The following is an 8,503-nucleotide window of genomic DNA, read 5'->3' as shown; positions in this document are numbered from 1 at the left end:
CTGTCTTTAGCAGTGAGCAGTAACTGACTGTCTTTAGCAGTGAGCAGTAACTGACTGTCTTTAGCAGTGAGCAGTAACTGACTGTCTTTAGCAGTGAGCAGTAACTGACTGTCTTTAGCAGTGAGCAGTAACTGACTGTCTTTAGCAGTGAGCAGTAACTGACTGTCTTTAGCAGTGAGCAGTAACTGACTGTCTTTAGCAGTGAGCAGTAACTGACTGTCTTTAGCAGTGAGCAGTAACTGACTGTCTTTAGCAGTGAGCAGTAACTGACTGTCTTTAGCAGTGAGCAGTAACTGACTGTCTTTAGCAGTGAGCAGTAACTGACTGTCTTTAGCAGTGAGCAGTAACGGACTGTCTTTAGCAGTGAGCAGTAACTGACTGTCTTTAGCAGTGAGCAGTAACTGACTGTCTTTAGCAGTGAGCAGTAACTGACTGTCTTTAGCAGTGAGCAGTAACTGACTGTCTTTAGCAGTGAGCAGTAACTGACTGTCTTTAGCAGTGAGCAGTAACTGACTGTCTTAGCAGTGAGCAGTAACGGACTGTCTTTAGCAGTGAGCAGTAACTGACTGTCTTTAGCAGTGAGCAGTAACTGACTGTCTGTCTTTAGCAGTGAGCAGTAACTGACTGTCTTTAGCAGTGAGCAGTAACTGACTGTCTTTAGCAGTGAGCAGTAACTGACTGTCTTTAGCAGTGAGCAGTAACTGACTGTCTTTAGCAGTGAGCAGTAACTGACTGTCTTTAGCAGTGAGCAGTAACTGACTGTCTTTAGCAGTGAGCAGTAACGGACTGTCTGTCTTTAGCAGTGAGCAGTAACTGACTGTCTTTAGCAGTGAGCAGTAACTGACTGTCTTTAGCAGTGAGCAGTAACTGACTGTCTTTAGCAGTGAGCAGTAACTGACTGTCTTTAGCAGTGAGCAGGTAACTGACTGTCTTTAGAGCAGTGAGCAGTAACTGACTGTCTTTAGCAGTGAGCAGTAACTGACTGTCTTTAGCAAGTGAGCAGTGAACTGACTGTCTTTAGCAGTGAGCAGTAACTGACTGTCTTAGCAGTGAGCAGTAACTGACTGTCTTTAGCAGTGAGCAAGTAACTGACTGTCTTTAGCAGTGAGCAGTAACGACTGTCTTTAGCAGTGAGCAGTAACTGACTGTCTTAGCAGTGAGCAGTAACTGACTGTCTTTAGCAGTGAGCAGTAACTGACCTGTCTTTAGCAGTGAGCAGTAACTGACTGTCCTTAGCAGTGAGCAGTAACTGGACTGTCTTTAGCAGTGAGCAGTAACTGACTGTCTTTAGCAGTGAGCAGTAACGACTGTCTTAAGCCGTGAGCAGTAACTGACTGTCTTTAAGCAAGTGAGCAGTAAGGCTGACGTCTTAGTGAGCAGTAACTGACTGTCTTTAGCAGTGACAGTAACTGACTGTCTTAACTGACTGTTTTAGCAGTGAGCAGTGAGCAGTAACTGACTGTCTTTAGCAGTGAGAACAGTAACTGACTGTCTTTAGCAGTGAGCAGTAACTGACTGTCTTTAGCAGTGAGCAGTAACTGACTGTCTTTAGCAGTGAGCAGTAACTGACTGTGTTTAGCAGTGAGCAGTGAGCAGTAACTGACTGTCTTTAGCAGTGAGCAGTAACTGACTGTCTTTAGCAGTGAGCAGTAACTGACTGTCTTTAGCAGTGAGCAGTAACTGACTGTCTTTAGCAGTGAGCAGTAACTGACTGTCTTTAGCAGTGAGCAGTAACTGACTGTCTTTAGCAGTGAGCAGTAACTGACTGTCTTTAGCAGTGAGCAGTAACTGACTGTCTTTAGCAGTGAGCAGTAACTGACTGTCTTTAGCAGTGAGCAGTAACGACTGTCTTTAGCAGTGAGCAGTAACTGACTGTCTTTAGCAGTGAGCAGTAACTGACTGTCTTTAGCATGAGCAGTAACAGTAACTGACTGTCTTTAGCAGTGAGCAGTAACTGACTGTCTTTAGCAGTGAGCAGTAACTGACTGTCTTTAGCAGTGAGCAGTAACGGACTGTCTTTAGCAGTGAGCAGTAACTGACTGTCTTTAGCAGTGAGCAGTAACGGACTGTCTTTAGCATCTGAGCAGTAACTGACTGTCTTTAGCAGTGAGCAGTAACTGACTGTCTTTAGCAGTGAGCAGTAACGACTGTCTTTAGCAGTGAGCAGTAACTGACCTGTCTTTAGCAGTGAGGCAGTAACGACTGTCTTTAGCAGTGAGCAGTAACTGACTGTCTTAGCAGTTGAGCAGTACCTGACTGTCTTTAGCAGTGAGCAGTAACTGACTGTCTTTAGCAGTGAGCAGTAACTGACTGTCTTTAGCAGTGAGCAGCTAACTGACTGTCTTTAGCAGTGAGCCAGTACTGACTGTCTTTAGCAGTGAGCAGTAACTGACTGTCTTTAGCAGTGAGCAGTAACTGACTGTCTTTAGCAGTGAGCAGTAAACGGACTGTCTTAGCAGTGACAGTAACTGACTGTCTTTAGCAGTGAGCAGTAACTGACTGTCTTTAGCAGTGAGCAGTAACTGACTGTCTTTAGCAGTGAGCAGTAACTGACTGTCTTACAGTGAGCAGTAACTGACTGTCTTTAGCAGTGAGCAGTAACTGACTGTGTCTTTAGCAGTGAGCAGTAACTGACTGTCTTTAGCAGTGAGCAGTAACTGACTGTCTTTAGCAGTGAGCACTAACTGACTGTCTTTAGCAGTGAGCAGTAACTGACTGTCTTTAGCAGTGAGCAGTAACTGACTGTCTTTAGCAGTGAGCAGTAACTGACTGTCTTTAAGCAGTGAGCAGTAACTGACTGTCTTTAGCAGTGAGCAGTAACTGACTGTCTTTAGCAGTGAGCAGTAACTGACTGTCTTAGCAGTGAGCAGTAACTGACTGTCTTTAGCAGTGAGCAGTAACTGACTGTCTTTAGCAGTGAGCAGTAACTGACTGTCTTTAGCAGTGAGCAGTAACTGACTGTCTTTAGCAGTGAGCAGTAACTGACTGTCTTTAGCAGTGAGCAGTAACTGACTGTCTTTAGCAGTGAGCAGTAACTGACTGTCTTTAGCAGTGAGCACTAACTGACTGTCTTTAGCAGTGAGCAGTAACTGACTGTCTTTAGCAGTGAGCAGTAACTGACTGTCTTTAGCAGTGAGCAGTAACTGACTGTCTTTAGCAGTGAGCAGTAACTGACTGTCTTTAAGCAGTGAGCAGTAACTGACTGTCTTTAGCAGTGAGCAGTAACTGACTGTCTTTAGCAGTGAGCAGTAACTGACTGTCTTAAGCAGTGAGCAGTAACTGACTGTCTTTAGCAGTGAGCAGTAACTGACTGTCTTTAGCAGTGAGCAGTAACTGACTGTCTTAAGCAGTGAGCAGTAACTGACTGTCTTTAGCAGTGAGCAGTAACTGACTGTCTTTGCAGTGAGCAGTAACTGACTGTCTTAAGCAGTGAGCAGTAACTGACTGTCTTTAGCAGTGAGCAGTAACTGACTGTCTTTAGCAGTGAGCAGTAACTGACTGTCTTTAGCAGTGAGCAGTAACTGACTGTCTTTAGCAGTGAGCAGTAACTGACTGTCTTTAGCAGTGAGCACTAACTGACTGTCTTTAGTGAGCAGTACTGACTGTCTTTAGCAGTGAGCAGTAACTGACTGTCTTTAGCAGTGAGCAGTAACTGACTGTCTTAGCAGTGAGCAGTAACTGACTGTCTTTAGCAGTGAGCAGTAACTGACTGTCTTTAGCAGTGAGCAGTAACTGACTGTCTTTAGCAGTGAGCAGTAACTGACTGTCTTTAGCAGAGAGCAGTAACTGACTGTCTTTAGCAGTGAGCAGTAACTGACTGTCTTTAGCAGTGAGCAGTAACTGACTGTCTTTAGCAGTGAGCAGTAACTGACTGTCTTAGCAGTGAGCAGTAACTGACTGTCTTTAGCAGTGAGCAGTAACTGACTGTCTTTAGCAGTGAGCAGTAACTGACTGTCTTTAGCAGTGAGCAGTAACTGACTGCGCAAGACAGAGCTCACTTTCAACATTTCACACTGAGAAGGAGGCATCGACTCCGCTCTGTCTGCTCTGTAGGGATTTCTAGGGGTCCTAACTGAGTCCAACTGCGAGGCAAATAATGAGGACGATCACACCTGCTGCAATACAACCTGCTATCAGCATCACGTTCTGGGTGGGGGGAAAGGAGCGCATTGTGTCAGATAGTGATTCTTTGGATAAAGAAAGAGAACGATTGAGAAACTGAGAGTAATATCAAAAGTAGGCAAAGAAAGAAAAATACTAGTCGTTAACTATGAGTGGGGATGTCATTATTAGATTACCTTTTTGTAAATAAGGTTCATGCTATGTATACAATTCCTTTACTTATGAGCGCTGTTGTAGATATAAACCAAGAGGTGGCAGAGTTGTTCCACTGTGGTGCAGGTTGTTCAAATGAAGTCAGGAGTAAATAACCCTTTTTATGAAAAGTGGCCAAGTCGTTCAAAGTCGCTTTTGTCTGCTGTCCCTACAGCACATTGAGAGGAGCTCGATATCCCTTCATCTACACCCTGTGATCTACAGCTACCCTGCCTCTGTCCAAGCTTCACAATATCCACTTATCGGCACCTCTTAAACACACTAGAATACATGTCATATCCTTGCAAAACCAAAGTGAAAAAACTTATAATGTGTTTTTAGTTTTCTTTTATGTATTAAGAGCACAACTATCACCTGGCAAGGAGGTTCATGTTGGACATTCAAAAACGGCACCCCTTCTTTAAGCTATTTATTTAGCTCATCCTGCTGCTTATCAGATTTCACAAACTCTCAGCAGCAAGTGCTTTTTCAGTTGTGTTTTTTTGTTTGTTTGTTTTTAGATATAGGTTACACCTTGGAAACTGCAGCTACATCCCCTGAGGAACACATACCCCTGGTTTGAAATCACTGCTGTAGAAAATCTAGAATACACTCACGACACCAATGCTCACCATGCAGAACACATGCACAAACTCTGTCCACAGTTACACACTGCCAACAATACATGCAACGATCAGAAGTGATTTATTCATGTGATAGCATGTCTGTGCACGTGCATTGTGTGCACAGACATGCTATCTGCCCTCCAGGCTTTACTCTGGTATTTAACTGCCTTCTTAGTGTCTGATACTGCCCTCTCCACATAGTCTACTGAGTGCTCCACATTGTACTCTCTGCGGTCTATCATTTCCCCCTAAGAGAGGTTAGTTAAAGAGAGGAGGTGTGGAAGACATGCAGACAGGAAGAAGAAGGAGGGAGCCAGATGAGGAGGCAGGAGTAGGAAGAGGAATGGATACAGATGGAGAGGAGGGGAGGGAGGAATAATGGGTGAGAATAAGACGTAGAGAGAAGGGGAAGCAGAAAGAGAGAAAGGAAATAATTAGTCAGTTCGTTGAATATGCATTTTCAATCTCACCCGTTTGCCAGTCTTTTTGAACTTTTTGCATTTTGGGATGTTGTCCTTTGCCTGCTGCACATATTCATGAGCGCCCAGCACACTTTGCTCGATGTTGCTCACCAGTTCACCCTGAACAATACAAAAGAGAAGCAGTCATTGTAGTGTTGGTGAGAGCTCACATTGAGTACCACCTTCAACCACATAAGAATGATATTACATTGACGTATTTAAAAAAATGATTACATTGATGCCAATATGAACATCTGTGAGAATAGAAAGACTGCTGTGGAAAACATACTGTTCTGCTTTAATATATCCATCCATCCATCTTCTCCCGCTTCTCCGTGGTCGGGTCGTGGAGGTATCAGTTCCAGCAGAGAGACCCAAACGTTCCTTTCCCCTCATCAACCAGCTCTGACTGGGGGATCCCAAGGCGCTCCCAGGCCAGCGAAGAGATATAATCCCTCCGCCTGGTCCTAGGTCTACCCCTCGGTCTCCTCCCAGCTGGACGTGCCTGGAACACCTCCCTAGGGAGGCGCCCAGGTGGCATCCTTACTAGGTGCCCGAACCACCTCAACTGGCTCCTTTCGACGCGAAGGAGGAGCGGTTCAACTCTGAGGCCCTCCCAGATGACTGAACTCCTCACCTTATCCCTAAAGGAGACGCCAGCCACCCTGCAGAGAAAACCCATCTCAGCCGCTTGTATCCGCTTTAATATGTGAAAGCGGCAAATGTGATTTACCTTGTTTTAATCAGCATGAATTAAAGGTGGGGTAGGTCATTTTGGAGAAACCGGCTCGAGTGCGCTAGAATTTGAAAATACACAGCCGGAAAAAATCTGCCACTTCCTTACAGAACCCCTCCTCCAACACACACGAACGCGCACATGACCAATGAGGGCACGAGATAAGTTTGTGCACAGATGGAAGGCTGACAGGCAGGTAGGCCATCCAGTTATTTTAAAATGATTGGTCGTGCTTTTTACAGCGCCACGGCTTCCACAGATGATATTTTTTAATGTATTTATTGTCAAAGCACTTCAGATATTCATTGCTATCAGGATGTTAAGAGCATTCCATGGAATATAACAAGTGTTTCTGAAGTGAATTACATACCCCACCTTTAATAAAGAAAGTCCATATTTCAAATTAAGTATTGATCGAGGATTGTTCAAAAATGTAACCATGTTTTAGTACAGTGACAACTAAGGTAATCCTTACAGTTCTCCATTCATCCACTGCAACTGTAATTCAAGAATAAAAAAAGAAAGAACAAATTAGGAATCATCGAAAATGACCTTTCTGCATTAGGAGGGGATCGCTGCTCTCTGTTCTCGAGAGCTTAGAGTCATTGAGGTGATGACAGAGTGCAATGCTCAGAAAGGCAGAATTAACAAAAGACTGAATTATAATCTTAAAATATGTAGTGCTCTGTTAGGGAATTCATATTGAAAAAGACAACACACACAATTATCACAATTATCACAATTATCACTCCAACACTTCAATTATGAGGGGAAGTCTGCTATTGCATTGTGCTCTAATTCAAATCACTTACATGCAACCATTTTCTTTCATATTTGTCATTTAGCATAATATCTTTTATGCATACTCACAGTCTTTTGCATAATTCAGAATGAGTATTTCTTCTGAGGGAAACAGTCAATCTCTGTGGGGGTTCTGCCAAGACAATCACACAGTCACATATACAGGCAAGACATACAGATTTACCTAAAGCAAGACTATTCACTGAGAACAGTAAAGGCAGCTCGTAAAAAAAATATATATGTGTGTCTTTAGATAAGCTATAAGAGAACTTCATATTGCAAAGTCCCTCTCCTGCTGATGTTCAGGTGTATATCAGTATGTAGTGTCTCTACTTTAAAGAGTCCTCTCCTGCTGATGTTCAGGTGTATATCAGTATGTAGTGTCTCTACTTTAAAGAGTCCTCTCCTGCTGATGCTCAGGTGTATATTAGTATGTAGTGTCTCTACTTTAAAGAGTGCTCTCCTGCTGATGTTCAGGTGTATATCAGTATGTAGTGTCTCTACTTTAAAGAGTCCTCTCCTGCTGATGTTCAGGTGTATATCAGTATGTAGTGTCTCTACTTTAAAGAGTCCTCTCCTGCTGATGTTCAGGTGTATATCAGTGTCTCTACTTTAAAGAGTCCTCTCCTGCTGATGTTCAGGTGTATATCAGTATGTAGTCTCTACTTTAAAGAGTCCTCTCCTGCTGATGTTCAGGTGTATATCAGTATGTAGTGTCTCTACTTTAAAGAGTTCTCTCCTGCTGATGTTCAGGTGTATATCAGTATGTAGTGTCTCTACTTTAAAGAGTTCTCTCCTGCTGATGTTCAGGTGTATATCAGTATGTAGTGTCTCTACTTTAAAGAGTCCTCTCCTGCTGATGTTCAGGTGTATATCAGTATGTAGTGTCTCTACTTTAAAGAGTCCTCTCCTGCTGATGTTCAGGTGTATATCAGTATGTAGTGTCTCTACTTTAAAGAGTCCTCTCCTGCTGATGTTCAGGTGTATATCAGTATGTAGTGTCTCTACTTTAAAGAGTCCTCTCCTGCTGATGTTCAGGTGTATATCAGTATGTAGTGTCTCTACTTTAAAGAGTCTCTCCTGCTGATGTTCAGGTGTATATCAGTATGTAGTGTCTCTACTTTAAGAGTCGCTCTCCTGCTGATGTTCAGGTGTATATCAGTATGTAGTGTCTCTACTTTAAAGAGTTCTCTCCTCTGATGTTCAGGTGTATATCAGTATGTAGTGTCTTTACTTTAAAGAGTTCTCTCCTGCTGATGTTCAGGTGTATATCAGTATGTAGTGTCTCTACTTTAAAGAGTCCTCTCCTGCTGATGTTCAGGTGTATATCAGTATGTAGTGTCTCTACTTTAAAGAGTCCTCTCCTGCTGATGTTCAGGTGTATATCAGTATGTAGTGTCTCTACTTTAAAGAGTCCTCTCCTGCTGATGTTCAGGTGTATATCAGTATGTAGTGTCTCTACTTTAAAGAGTCCTCTCCTGCTGATGTTCAGGTGTATATCAGTATGTAGTGTCTCTACTTTAAAGAGTCCTCTCCTGCTGATGTTCAGGTGTATATCAGTATGT

The sequence above is a fragment of the Trematomus bernacchii genome, unplaced genomic scaffold, assembly GCF_902827165.1.
Source record: "Trematomus bernacchii unplaced genomic scaffold, fTreBer1.1, whole genome shotgun sequence".
In the NCBI taxonomy this organism is placed as follows: domain Eukaryota; kingdom Metazoa; phylum Chordata; class Actinopteri; order Perciformes; family Nototheniidae; genus Trematomus; species Trematomus bernacchii.
This window is presented reverse-complemented; position numbering follows the sequence as displayed.